The sequence below is a fragment of the Stegodyphus dumicola genome, chromosome 12 (genome assembly GCF_044657685.1).
Source record: "Stegodyphus dumicola isolate Sdum_Otavi_A_Nest chromosome 12, ASM4465768v1".
NCBI lineage: Eukaryota > Metazoa > Arthropoda > Arachnida > Araneae > Eresidae > Stegodyphus > Stegodyphus dumicola.
The window spans coordinates 12764123-12779654 of record NC_140779.1 but is presented as its reverse complement, the minus strand read 5'-3'; the positions used below and the strand labels follow the sequence as shown (position 1 = coordinate 12779654).

At 31.4% G+C, this 15532-nt stretch overlaps 1 protein-coding gene across 1 annotated transcript in view; it reads right to left on the bottom strand.

The window, feature by feature from the left end:
• Positions 1–15532, bottom strand: part of LOC118196852 (glycerophosphocholine cholinephosphodiesterase ENPP6-like) — a 765277-nt gene that overhangs the window by 402770 nt on the left and 346975 nt on the right. Inside the window, exon 3 of the mRNA XM_085827482.1 lies at positions 12117–12178. The gene's annotated coding sequence lies outside the window, so the exon portion shown is untranslated. The remainder of the gene's footprint in view (positions 1–12116; positions 12179–15532) is intronic.

Below are 15532 nucleotides of genomic sequence, written 5' to 3'. Positions count from 1 at the left end.
TGAAATTCTTTGAAAAATAATTTCAAAGTCCCTTATTGAAACTAAATATTTAAAAAATAAAACTTTAAGAAACTACCCTTTTCGCACCTTAAAATTTGGACTTGATATTACTTTTCTTGATGTACGCAGACTTTATTGACTAACTGTATGTTTTAGGTTAGCTGCTTTAATAGAAAAAGAACTAAACTAAAATGATATACCTTGAAACATTTTATTGAAAATAAGAATATCTTAGCAGTGTTGGCTAAGATTTATTCAGACCTTTTTTTTTTTTTTTTTCATTTATTTTTTCATATTTCCATATACATTCATTTAAATAAGAATCCAGTAAAGTAAAATCATTCTATATCAAATTACTGCTGCATTTTAATAAGATTTCAATATAATGGAATGAATTGCACTACATTAAGAAAAACAAAAAAAGTGAAAAAAAATCTGTTTTTTGCATTATTTTCACTATCTGTGTTTTGCATATGCTTGTTACAAGAGGCCATAATCTATAGATCTGTAGCTAAATGATATTTTTATGTTTTTACATATGGAAATTAACTAATAAGAAGAACTATGATTTAAGCATTGCTTTTGCAGTGGTATAAATTGAATCTTATATAGGTTATGAAATTATCATTAAATATTCAGATAAGTGTAATATTAACAGCATATGTATGTTTTTTTCATCATTTAATGCATGTAAATTCTTACAAATTTATCAGTATTTTTCTATGTGTTATAAGAAGTAGCTATCAATAACAAATAATTGATTAGTAAATAATATCTGCAAATTCCGTATGTAAAAGGTATTATTTTTATTTATTTATGTACGTATTATTTTTTAATTTCGTTTTACCTAAATAAGGGTGAAAAAATGTTTTTGATGTGGAATTTTACTCTACTAAATCGATACAAAAATTTATCTTTTTTTTTGCCATCAGAGAACTGAAGTATTTTTTACAGCATTTTGCACTTCAATCTGAGCATTATAATTTAAAGGTGCATGTCTTGAACCAGTATTTAAAATCATAAAGCCTTTTCTGGAAACACATGCAAAATAATATTTTTAACCAGTTTGCTACAATAATAGATGTTAGATTCCATGTAAGCAAACTTCAAATAGCAGATTTAAAATAAAAAACATGCTTTGTATGCAGACATGCTATTAATTTTTTTCAGAAGTTTAAACTGTGAACTTGCTAGATATATTAAAGCGCCAGCATGCACTTATGTATTCATCATGTAAAAATTTATTGACAATTTTAGAAAATTATCTATTGATTCAGGAAAGCTTTAGAAACTTAAAAATTACTGAAGTTGTATTCATACCAATTTGTACCCACAGCTTTAATGGCCTCTAAATAGTTTAACATGTAATGTAAATAAAAGTAATATGCTTAACTCCATCAATACTGAAATGCCATAGCTCAGAAATTAAGAATTATCATACAAATAGAGCACTGAGGGACGTATAATTTTTATATGACACATGAAATCTGGCTTCACGCATGAACTAAACACCTGCAGTATACTAAAAGTTTCAACTACTGTTAATTATACAGATTTTACACCATTCTTAGTGAGTTTTAGTTCATTAATCCGTGTCCAACATCGGCTTTAGTGACATGCAAGATGCCTCGCAGTTCGGAGCTCTCTGATTTCGAGAAAGGTATAATTATCGGGTATCACAAATGTTGCCGATCCTTAAGGGACATATCTAGCGATCTGAAGTACCCATAATCGACAGTGGCCTATGTGATTAAGAAGAGGAAGGTGAGCGGTGATTGTCCGAATGTGACCCGAGTCGGCAGACCAACAAAACTGGGAGATAGAGATCGACGAGTGCTGTCCAGAGAAATTCGGAAGAACCGCACCCAACCGATAGCTCTCATCCGCAAGGAGTTTCAACAGGCATCCCGAAGTATTGTTTTAATGAATACCATCCGTAAGGAAGCACATCTGCTTGGATTTCATGGTCGTGCTGCTGCCCATAAGCCTTTGATCACACAGTCCAACCGCGCTGCTCGGTTAATGTGGTGCAAAGCACATCGAAATTGAACCGTAGATCGGTGGAAACGGGTTCTTTGGAGTGACGAATCAAGGTTCAACCTTTACCGTTCGGATGGCAGGGTCTGGGTCTGGCGTCTACCTGGAGAACGTCTCCTGCCAGAATGCATTGTGCCAACAGTCAAGGTCGGCGAAGGTGGTCTGGGGGTGTTTCTCCTGGTATGGGCTGGGACCCTTGGTCCCCATTCATGATAAGCTCAACTCCGATGCCTACTGCTCTATTTTCGATGACAATTTGCTTCCTACGTTGTGGCAGTTTTACGAGTTGGACCCCTGTTACTTTCAGGACGACAATGCCAGTTGTCATGTTTTCGACGTTAACCAAGGCTAGGTATGGTGCCAATGGAGTTCCTCGAATGGACTGGCCTGTCCAAAGTCCAGACCTGAACCCTATCGAGAACCTCTGGGATGAGTTGCATCGCCGAATTCAGGGATGCACTACCCGTGCAAAATCGGTGAAGGAACTTCTATGTCTTCTCCAAGCCGAGTGGAAGAAAATACCTCCAGCTGTCGCACAAAGACTTGTGGAAAGTATGCCCCGGAGGGTCCGCGCTGTAATTACCTCTCGTGGAGGCTCTACCAAATATTGATTTTGAATAAAGTTAGTTTTTCTTTTCTATCACAGGTGTCCAAATACTTATTGGTAGTCAGTGTATTAAAAAGACAGAAAAAAAGTTTTGGAAGCCATCTTGAAGAAAACTGAACATTAATATGATAAAGTGAGAAAAGACTGAAAAAATAGAAAAATATATTCCTATGTTTAATACTGCATCGGGAATGCTAAATATGCAGCTCTTAAAATTTTTGTGTTTTTGCTGTGAAATTCTATACTGCTTAAGTGCGAAGATAACGATGCTTAATAAATAAAGACAAAAAGTCAAAAAAAAAGGGGGGAGGCTTAGCTGGAGGGAGTGAAACAGCAAACCGGTAGATTGCAAGCTCAGCGAAAGTGTAAAAAACCTTATGAAACCATTTTAGGGGACCGTTCAACTTTCCGAATTTTTTTTTTAAAGATTTCTTTAATAAAATATAGGAAAAACACCCGCGAAAATAGTCACCCCCCTCTACTCATAAACTTCCATGCGTACATATTTAACTATAATACGTACCTCATAATCAAAGTATTTAGCAGCAGCAGTTTGAAAATTTCTGAGAGAGTAAATCTGTTATGTAATATAATTTATGCTGATTACACTTTTGATCGCAAATATCAACATAGTGGTTTATTTTTACTTCTTTGTACGAAGTAAAAATGAAGTATTGTAATCGCTAAAAGTTGCAGGCAGCATATTTCAAAGAAAATATCCATTTTGACCGCTATCGAATGCAATTTAACGAAGTTTTTGCGTGATATCTGTACGTAAGGACAGAATAAAAGATTCTTTTAATCCAAAAAAATTACAAAACTGCTTTAAAATGAATTCTGAAGAGAATTTTTCGTGGCGTCTGTAAGAACGTATGTAGGTACGTATCTCGCATAACTCAAAAACCAGTAGCCTCAGAACGTTGAAATTTTGTATACAGGACTACTATAACATGTAGATGTGCACCTCGTATTTTGGTTGCAATCGGCCGCACCAAACGTATATAAATATATTTATATGTATATCCACTCTGTTACCCGAATCCGTGATCTCACTTTCTTTACTCTTATATGTTTGTAAATTGTATACTTTTTGCTTTAAAAATAATTGAATTATGTTGTTCTTGTCTTCCGGTTAAGGTTTTTATGCCTTTAGTAAATCTGTATGCAATATTTTTAGAGTTATCAACAATTTCAAAGTTGTTTAAGTGCCGCTAAGCCTAATAATTTTTTCCATTGCGGCCATAGCTTCTTTACATTTGAAACAGCAGAGTAGTGGATTTGTTGCCAATCTAGAGAAACGCAGCTTCGCAACAACAAAGATAACGCCTTCATTTATTATTGCGAATTAAATCATGCTTAATCCTTTCTGGAATTTTTTCAAGAAAATAAGTGTTCAAAATTTACTTAATTTTTAATAATTTAATTTTTAATAATTAGTAATTTAATGTTTAATAATTAGTAATTTTTAATACAGGTATTTTGAGCTTTTATGTATTTTTGCCTTGTCGCTAAGTGAAAACTGAATTAATTGAATGAGAAATACTCAATCGTCTGTGAAAAACTGTTTCTTTTTTGTTTTGTTTGCTTAATTTCTTTTATACATCGTTCTAGCTTTATTATAGTATTTGAAAAGAGCATGTGGCAACGATTAGATAATTCTTTAAATGGTATAAATTTTGTGCATTCTGAATTATAATATGAGCGAAATATAATACTGTTAAGTGAATCTAGCGCCAGAGTGTCGCTATGGTAAACAAATAGAGTGAATACTAATTCAGAAGTCAAACAACCAAAATCAGCGTTATACCTACAAAATTTTCACAGTTAATAACGCTGATTTTGGTTGTTTGACTTCTGAATTAGTATTTATTCAGCGTGTTATTGTGTCTTAAATAGAGTGAATATTAAATAATGTCTTTATTCTATTGTGGTTTATGCGCTGTCGGCGAAGTAGATTTAATTAAATTCAATAAGTTTAAACGAAATTCAAGAAAAAAATGCGTATAATTTAATATTCCGTACAAGGAAGTCATGTGGTGTACATATCAGATTATTTCTTTGGTAGAACAGGATTCTTTGTATGTTTATTATCTAGTCTCTTTTAAATATGATAAAATGCATTATTAGTAGAAAATTACATACTTATATAAAGCTTTTACTATGATGTTAAATAAATAGAGCGGGAAAAGTAAAACAAATTCATTTAATTTCTTCTTCGACTGCTGCATGTATTTCTAATATCACAGACATTAAACAATAGATTAACATAATTTATGCAGCTTTCAATTGTATTTCGACTTCGTTATAAGTATTTCCAACACATTTTAATAAGAACATCAAGAAGACCGGTATATATCACGAATCACTGAAAGCGTCTTTTAAGGTAAGTTCATTACTTTCATAATAAGATAAGCAAATATTAGCACAAGCTTCACAGTGACGTTGCATCTACTTAATAATGCAGCCAGTGCATCCAAATTAAATTAAAATGACTAACAATGCATAAATTTCGAAGTTCATTTCTTTTATAACTCTTATGGAGTTATGTCACGAAGATGGGCAGTTTATAAGAGACCTATGGGAGTCGTTTACTGATTCAGTAGAAAAGTATTAATAGTAGATAGTTATCCCACGAGAAATACAAAAAATGAAAAAGCGCTTCAGAGTAAAATTTTGTATTAAGAAAATTTATCTCTAATATCACTTCTTCGTGATTAACAGAGCTCCTGTCTGAGAAGATTAAAGAAAGGAAAATTTCTTAAGCAACCATCTTATTAAGAATAAGTCTAAATGATTTATGAAATTTTAGATCTATCCCTATAATATTAAAGGTACTGCAATGCAAATATTTAAACTCGAAAAACTAAGCTGTCCGACTTTTGAGAATAAAATTTAATACTAAATATCATCATTCTTTCTTTTCCGGTTGCAGTCCGATGCGGCTAGCCATGTTTTGTGCATATGTACTAGCCGTGTTTTGTGTACATGTTTTGTGCATATATACTCTTTCACATACGAGCAATTTCAAAGTAGATAATACAGAGTGGTTAAATTAACCTAATAAAGATGATACGGAGTGTTCAATAACCTGATAAAATTATTTTAATGCGGCGATTGTATACCTTTGCTGTCTTTTGTATAAATGCTGTATTATAAGAATTTATGACTTAAATTTTCGGGCATTTTTTTTCTTATTTTAATAAAAAATTTTATATCCAGTCTTTAATATTAAAAAAATCTGATGTGTACACCACATGATTTCCTTGTACGGAATATTAAATTATACGCATTTTTTCTTGCATTTCATTTAAACTTATTGGATTGAATTATATCTACTTCGCTGACAGCGCATAAACCACAATAGAATAAATGCATTCTTTAAAATTCACTTTATTTGTTTACCACAGCGATACTGGCGCTAGGCTCACTTAAGAGTATATTAAGAGTATATTATAACTTAAGAGTAAGTTTTGGTAAAGTTAATTAAAAAAAAAAGTAATTTTGATTATTACTACAAATTACAAATCTAAATTTTAATGCGGTCTTCCGGTTGCTATACATATATCTGGGAAAGTTTTAATATTCATTACGGAAAAAAAAAAAAAATAAATAAAATAAAAATACAAGAAGTTTGATTCCAGAAGACAAAAATTTACCGAAATATTTAAATTCAAAATTTGCAGTTTTTGATGTCATTTTCAACTTTTTTTAAAAGATCGGTTAATTAAGTTAGAATAATTCCATAAATTAGTTAGAATAATTAATAAACGAAGTGAAACACAAAATGCGGATAATTTCATAGACCGTACAAGGAAGTCCACACCAGAATGTTTTTCTTCAATAGCAGTTGTGTACATAAGCTTTGTCCATATCTCTACGTCTCTATAAGTACCGTATTTACAACACATACATAAAAATGTATTCACCAGCCATGTAAAATTGCTTCGGGAGCAGGTTAAAAATATGAAGCGGAACATTACAACATAGATTATATCTATAAATTATGACCTACACGAACTGGCATCCAACATGATTAAAAACGCTCTCAGTTGTTTGTATCTTTTTCCTATCAAAGCATGTAATGTACACGCATCTCAATTTTTTTCATCATAATAAAGACATGATGAATATGAAAGCAATGATAAATACCAGATTTAAAGATGAAACTAGTATCTTTATCTTATTATGTACTACTAGCAGCTTCGGTGCCAGCCTTCGTCTAGCTTTTAAATGTACCGGAAAAATGGCTGAAGGGAACACCAAACGTTAAATTTAAAAACTGCGTAGAATTTTACTCTGCAGAACAACTTAATAAAAAAAAGTTATTGCCTATAACAAAATTACAATGAAATAAGCAATATTCCTTAATGCAAATATTAATTATCCTAATAAATAAATTAACCAACTTCCCTTTGCAAAATCTTAAGAACTCAAATGGTATAAAGGAGGTTAAGAACTTTGTTTCCTAAAAAAATCGCTCAAAACTTTTCAATGTTTTAAAAACAGTGAAATCAGCAATAAATAACGTAAAAGAATACAAAAAACAAAAAATTCTGAAAAGCAAATTATAATTAATGATATTTTATCTTATATTTTCAAGAGAAAAAAAATTACAATGAAATAAGATATATGCCTTAATACAAATATTATTTATCCTAATTAAAAAATTAAGCAACATTCCGTCGAAGAAAAAAAATCACTCAAAACTTTTCAATATCTTACACACAGTGAAATAAGCAAAAAAATAACATGAAAGAAACTCACAAAACAAAAAATTCTACGCACAATTTTACTCTGCAAAACAACTTTATCAAAAAAATCAATAAAAATATATTATATATATATAAAAATGACAATGAAATATGCCGATCTCTAAAAAACAGTGACATAAGAAATGCGATGAAAAATGGTTGCCAAACCCATATTTCTAAAAGAACGAAACTATTCAAAAAGATGCGATTTCAACAAAAATCTATCAACAACAATAAGACAGGAAAATTGTTGCCAAAATCACATTTTTAAAGATGTGAGAAGAGTACTTGGAAGCTTCATTTAATTTTTTTTTTTTTTTTTTTTAATACAAAATATTATCATTTTTCCAAAACTCTTTTTGTAAAAGCAGTTGCAAGGATGAAAGTTTAACGTGTCCAAAAATCAAAGAAAAATAAATTGTACATTTTTAAAAATAAACTTTTTTAGAAAAAATCCCGTTGTTAAGCTCACTTTGTTGAATAAATTCGTATTGAATCGATTTATTGAAACACGAAATTTATTTTAAGTTCGTAAAATAGCTAACTGCCTACGTTTCATGACGAAGTGAAAATGGAGTGTGTAGAGTAAAATCTCGCTTTCCTATAGACCATTATGTATCAAAATGACGCGATTTCGTCACAAAAACATAAAATAAAAAAATAAAAAAAATTTCGAATTCGAATTTCGAAAAACTCGCTTCGAGGTGCACTGGCAATTGTCTAGATGCACCTATGTACTAAATTTCGTAGCCGTGGGTTTATTAGCTTACGCGCAGCGCGAACGAAAAACACACACAGACTCTTTATTTTATTATATGTAGAGATAGAGAAAATAGTCCTTCATTCGGATATTCTGTGTACTTTCCTACAGATGGCAGCACTAAATTGCAACAACTTGTGGAAAAGAAGCAGAATGCGTCTTAAAATAAATGCCATAGAACTTTTAAAGGCGAAGGTAAGTCATAACTACTGATGAAAAATTCAGCATCTATATTACCAACAGTAGTTCAACCGTATTCATATTCTTCGTATTTACTTATACTTGGAGGGCGAGGATTTGAAATGCGCAATTTATTTTGTGTCCTCATGCAATAAAATAACGTTACAAAGTATAATAAGCAAAACATTCATAGTAATAACTTCTCAAACAAATTTCGTCTATTAATTTACATGATACTGGAAATAAAAACTAATTTGGGTAATGCAAGATACTTCAATTTACCTATGAGTCAAAACTGCAATAGACAAATATACTATTAAATATGATCTTTGAATTTCTCCACTGGGCGAAAGTTAAATATTACGCTACTCATATTTGAAAGAAAAGCTATAAGACTCAATATTTATTCTTTATATACCCTCAATCAAAGCGCAATACCCGTGCTATTTTCTTTCAAAACTTCCTTTGCGCAAAGTGTAGTGTCGCCATCTAGGGGACGTTACACAGAATTTTTCTATCATTGTAAAAAAATTATTATGATAGCTTAAACGGAATTTAAGGTACTTTTCCGTTTCGCCGGTTCAAATCTCGCCAAGCACACTTTATTGGCAACAAACGTAGTATACACATAAAAATTGTCAACAAATGTTAGTTCTAAGTTTTTTTTTTTTTAGTATTATTTTAAAGGCATAAACATTTTAATATCGTTTAAAATTTTGTAAAAAGACAATAAATGAAGACAATAAATTTGTAAAAAGACATTACTTTAAGAATTTACTATACTTTTATGGTACAACATCCTTATTCGTAGGTTCATATCACGTGACCCCAAGTGATCTCGTCTCACGTAATTCTTTGCGTAAACTATGCTACAAAAATCTAATTCTCTCAGTAATTACCTACATTAATTTCAAGTTACATTTTAATATGGAATACAAGTTTAAATGCAAGTATTATTTCAGTTCGTACGAATAGCTTACTCAAAAATTATGTAAAACCGCAGTGCTTTACTTCGCTAGTGCATTCTCATTAGAATGGATGAATTTAACCCTTGACGTTGCCTTTTCTATATTTTCGCCTTCGGGTGAGCGGTGTGATTACATCCTAATTGACTTAATTACCGCGAACGGCCTTAGGGTATAAAATTGAACTATCTGGTAAAAATTCGATGTAATTATATGCCTGCATTAAAAGAAACAATCTGATTTAAATTGCGCCAAAGCTGGGCTCTGGTACTTTTAAATTTTTTATAAAAATTGTTATTCCAGCCAGAGCAGACCGAAGCTTTAAATAAAAGCTCAACAGAGCACTGCTTTTGTCTAATTGAACGGCATTTTTACTTTTCTGACAGTAAAAGAATCTGATATGTACATTACATGACTTCCTTGTACGGAATATTAAATTATAGGCATTTTTTCTTCCATTTCATTTACACTTATTGGATTAAATTCAATCTACTTCGCTGAGAGCGCATAAACCACAATAGAATAAATGCACTCTTTCAAAATTTGTTTACCATAGCAACACTCTGGCGCTAGGTTCACTTAATAGCGTTATATTTCATTCATATTATAACTCAGAATGCACAAAATGTATATCATTTAAAGAATTATCTAATCGTTGCCACATGTTCTATTCAGACTTTTGGAAAGCACCAATACGTCACGAAATTACAACAAAAAACACCATGTAGCTTATCAGCTGAGACAGTGTTGACTGTCTTTTTTTGCATGGTTGCTAGGCGAAACACTTATCTCTTGATTAAGACTTGACCTTTAATAACAAAACGCTGGCTTGGCTAACTCAAGCATGCAAGCTATATATTTCTTTACTTTTCTAAACTAACTTATTTACTCGTATTTTTCATCCCCTTCTGTTTACGAACTGCCAATGTGTGATAAAAAAAGTAATAAAAATAATTATTGACATAAATTTTTTGGCATGCAGAATAGGGTAATATCAGATGCATCTACTTATATGTGCTTATAATATGCTATATTCTTAATTTAAACAACATAAAACACATAACTTTCACCTCTCGATTTTCCAGGACTAAAGCTAGGAGGGGGGAGGGAAAAAATCTGAAAGTTTTCAGATTTTATATTGAGCCCAAAGTGGCTATTTTAACGTTTTCTGTGTTACCTTTATTTGTTAAATATCATGTTCTTCGCACTTTAAGCATAAAATTCAATTTAACAGCGGTATCCAAAAATAATTTTAAAAGAACCCGATACACAGTATCTCGCGCTGATGGCATTTTTTTTTTTTTTTTTTTTCCCTCGTACAGTGTTGCCATTGCTCGTTTTCAAATCGTTGAGTTTGTTAATTAAAAATTCGTTAAGGTATTACAAAATAGGAAACAGATAATAAAACTAAATCCAAATTAGGGTTTCCAGATACCCATATTCGGAAGGAGGATTACGTTATTCAAAATTTGGTCGCTCTAGTTACCGTTGTTTAATCACAATGCGAGAAACATGCAGATTGTTCATTATTTAATTTAATTTCTTTAAATATATTGCAGAGCTCTAACATTTGGTGGCAACAATTTGGAAAGTGATAGACCTATGATAATGATTCAACGCAAAATGCCAAACGAAATTAATAACACTTCTGGGCTAAAAAAAAAGATTGCATGAATACGTACCTCATAGATGCAATAATGACAAAAAGGAAATGGCAAATATTGCATAATACAAAAAATGTTTCCTCGCCCTCCTCCAGTTTTTTTTTAATCCGATTAAAAAATTATAATAATAAAAAAAAGATTTTAAGGCGCGATACAGTACAAAGTCCATAATCTAGACTCGTCTGGACTTCGGCGATTCCGGATTAGGGGTTTTTCTGGATTATAGATCATCAATTTAAATCTGGTAAGATGGCATGCAGAAATTATACAGTTAAAAATATGAAACCGTAATTTAGGAAATAAAGAGCAATTATGATCTAACGGGTATCAAAATTTAGAAAATAATAATAATAATAATAATAATAATAATAATAATAATATTTATTTGTTTACTTTATTAAACATTTCTTTCAATGTAAGTTGTTTAAGTTGCTTCGTTTTTTGTGATAATACCTTCTCTTTAATTCTATAAACAGACATAATTTCTTGTTCAGTTATAAAGTTCCACTATTCAAGTCCTGTAATTGCTGTGTCGAGAATACCGACTAACTTGTCAATCGAAATTTTTTCGTTTTCAATAACCTCTCTGTCACTTTCTATCAGAAGCGCGTATGGGTAAACGCTTTACACGCATGCGTAAGTTTGTGGCTTTGAGGTCCGGATTATAGATCATTCCGAATAATGGACGTCCGGATTACGGACTGTATGTACTGTATTCCGCTGCCTCCTAGACAAGAAAGAGGCTAGTGGTTCTGACTGCCGTACCGAAAGGTCCGGGTTCGAATCTCGGAGAAGGCATGCATGTAAATTGTCTCTCCTCTCATATGAGGTAACGGTAACCCACCCGTTACGTGCCGCCATAATAAAGTGATCACCTCTTCCGCTCTTAGAAGTAACGAACACTTATAACAGCTAGTGCCCACCATTGAAAAAAAAAAAAAAAAAATATTTCACTTATACTCTATTTACTCGAAAGTAAGAACTTAAATCTTGTGTTATTTTCTTTTCTAAAATTTAATAGGGTTTTATAATCGGATATTTTAATAACATAATATTTAAAGTGTTTAATTATAATATTACTGAATAATTACATCATTTAAATGCTAAATTATCCACAGAGATAATTATAGTACATGTAAACTGCATAATTACCGCTAATTACAACTGTCCAGTTCAGTTTAGCTATGCGTCCAGTATACTGATTGCTGGTATACCTGAAAATAAATGGATAATAATGTATCATTAATTTTTTTTCCATACCACAGTAAAATAATTTATTTAATAAAGTAGTTTACCTTTTCAATCTAAATCAGAGTCATACTGTCATCAAATATTTACATAACTTTTATTTCCTAAAATTTATTTACAAGGTAAGGAGGTATTATACTGAAATGAGTCTTATTTGCTAGTAAATAGGACATATTTTTCACAACAACCAATTCTACATTTTATTCATTTCCCGCTTGCGACTAAAAAAAAAAAAAAAAAAAAAAAAAAAAACTGAATATATAAAAATTTATATTGCAACTATATCTAGTTTTGACGGATTGAGGATATTATTGGGCAAGAGAAAATATGTTTTAAGTAAAACGTTTAGTTAAAGTAATTCAAAGAAAATGGTTTCCCATAAAGATCAGATGGTTTCAAAGCGTAGTTTAATTAATTCTGTTTTGATGTTAAAAATTCAAACGAATGATCGTTTTTTAATCCAAAGGAGCGTTAGCTCAAAAGGGTTATTAATTTCGTTTTGGCATTTTGTGTCGATTCACTGTAAATGTCCGTATCACTTTTCAAACTGTTGCCACCAAATATTATCGCCCTGTGTTATATTTAAAGAAATTAAATAACGAAAAATCTGCATAAATGTATGTATGTTTCCCGCATTGTGATAAAACAACGGTACCTAAAGCCATTAAATTTTGAATAACGTAATCTTACTCCCAATATCTGTGCATGTGGAAGTGCAAATTTTGAATTTGTTTTATTATCGTTTTCATATTTTGTAATACTTTAATGAATTTTTGATTAAGAAACTCAATGATTTCAAAGCGAGCAATGGCAACATTGTACGGAAAAAAAATTAAAAAAAAAAAAAAAAAAAAAAAAACACCTCTCATTTTCATTTCTATCGCGCGAGACTGTGTATGGGAAATTCTAAAGATATGCTCATTTTAGTCAAAGTTATTTTGCGATATTGATGTTGAAGTAAATTTTATGGTTTAAGGGCTACGAAAATGATATTGAACAAATAAACACAGAAACGTTAAAAAACGATTTAGGCGTAATGCAAAATCTGAAAGATTTTTTTCAGATTTACAAAAATTCTTTTTAGTCCAAAGGGGCTTTGTCCCTGAAGGACTATTGTTTTCGTTTTGCGATTTTGCGTCGGACTCATAAACGTCGGTTCACTTTTCAAACTGTTGCCACAAAATGTTAGAGTCCTGCATTATATTTGAAGAAATTAAATAATGAAAAATCTGCATAAATGATTGTCTATTTCTCGCATTGTGATAAAACAATGGTACATAGAGCCATCGAATTTTGAATGACGAAATCCTACTGCGAATATGGGCATCTGAAATCCCAAATTTGGAATTTGTTTTATTATAGATTTTATATTTTGTAAAACTTTAACGAATTTTCGATTTACAAACTCAATGCTTTAAAAGCGAGAAATGGCAACGTTATATAGAAAAAAAATACTTTTATCTCCAGCTCGCGAGACTGTGTATATCGGAAATTCTAAAGATATGCTTAATTTAACATTATTTTGCGATATTGCTCTTGAACTGAATTTTATGGTTTAAGTGCAAAGAACATGATATTTAATAAATAAAGGTAACACTCAAAACGTTAAAAAAACGCCCCTTTGGACGTAATTTAAAATCTGAAACATTTCAGATTTTTTTTTTTTTTTTTTTTTTTTTTTTTTTTTTTTCCTTTTTAGACCAAGAGGACGTTAACCCGAATGGGCTATTAGTTAGAAGTCGAGACGGGATTTGCCGCGTATCACTTTAAATGTTTGAATCACTTTTCAAATTGTTGCCACGAAATATTACCGCCCTGTATTATTTTAAAGAAATATAATAGTGAAGAATCTGCTTGAATGTACGCATGTTTCTCACACAAGAAACGATGGTACCTAATGGTAGCAAATTTTGAATAACGTAGCCCTTTATTGGGACATGTGCACCTGGAAGCCCGAATTGTGAATTTTGTATTTTAGATTTCATATTTTTAACAATGAATTTTTAACAAGCTATACGATTTAAAAGCGAACAGTGGCAAACACTGTGCGGATAAAAGCATTGTTAGCTTCAACGTGTGAGACTGTCTGTTGAATCGAATTTATGTGGCGGAAGTACAAAGAACATGATATTTTATTAATAAATTTAACACACAAAACGTTGATAATAAAAAGACCCCAAAAAAAATTTTTTCCCTACAATCTTTCTGAGAAAAATGCACATTGATATTGAAACTGAAAAAGAATGAAAACATGTACGTTATAATTTCCGAGTCTGAATGATTTCCGCGGCTTCTGCAATTCCACCGTCAAAACTCGGATGTGTATTTAGCACATCTTTAATTTATCTTAATCTTCGTATGTTTCTCGGGCTTTGTAATCTACATCATTTATTCTTGGAAACTATTAAAAATAATTCGCAGAAAATACTTGTTTATTCTCTAGTGCTTAGTAAACAGGATTGATGTGTTCCTTTAACTTTTGGCCATTCTTCACCGTAACGTTTTCAAGGTGGTGATATCCCGGCAGTCATGCTGGGCTTGGTAGTTTGCAAGGTACAAAAATTGCAGAGGACTTTTTAGGATATCCGCTCATTTATTTGATTTGATAATGTTATCCGTGAATCTTTACATTATGATAACTTGGCGATTTTTTGGCGAAAATCTGGCAACCAACCCTGCTACAGCAAACTGCTAGTTTTGTTTTGGACGCCATTTTGTTTTCACGAAGTAAAGGCATTTTTTTTTTTTTTTTAACTCAACATTTTTTCCAACAATCTGCTAGCCGAATTACGCTTATACTAGAACTTTTATGGAACAAAAATGCTTACTCATGACGAAGATTAGGTGCGTAATTGGGAGAAAGTGCAGAATCGCAACTGCTTGCCGCGTTTTTAAGAATTGCACATACACGGTATCCATGTACACGTCGACCTATTTTCACTTAAAAATACATGCCAGAATTGCACAAAAAAATGGCATTGCTCACACTCTAGACTATCGACCTATTTTCACTTAAAAAGTCAAAGAAAATTGACAAAAATCCAATTCTTCTTACTCTTGTAAAAAGCGCCAAGCAAATAAGTGGGCGATTCTGTACTTTAGCAGCGAAATTGTTTCCAAGTGCTTATTAGCTAAAATCACGATCGGAATTTTCCGGAAAATGTCACATAACATGTCTCATAATCTCTCATTTCTCTGAGACAAAATAATCTGTGATTCGAACTGTGTACTTCTCAGATTATTGCTAAAGTCCTAGCTAGTAACCTTTATCGCCTTACCAAAATATCGCCAAACTACCTGCTACCATATTCTAAAGATTA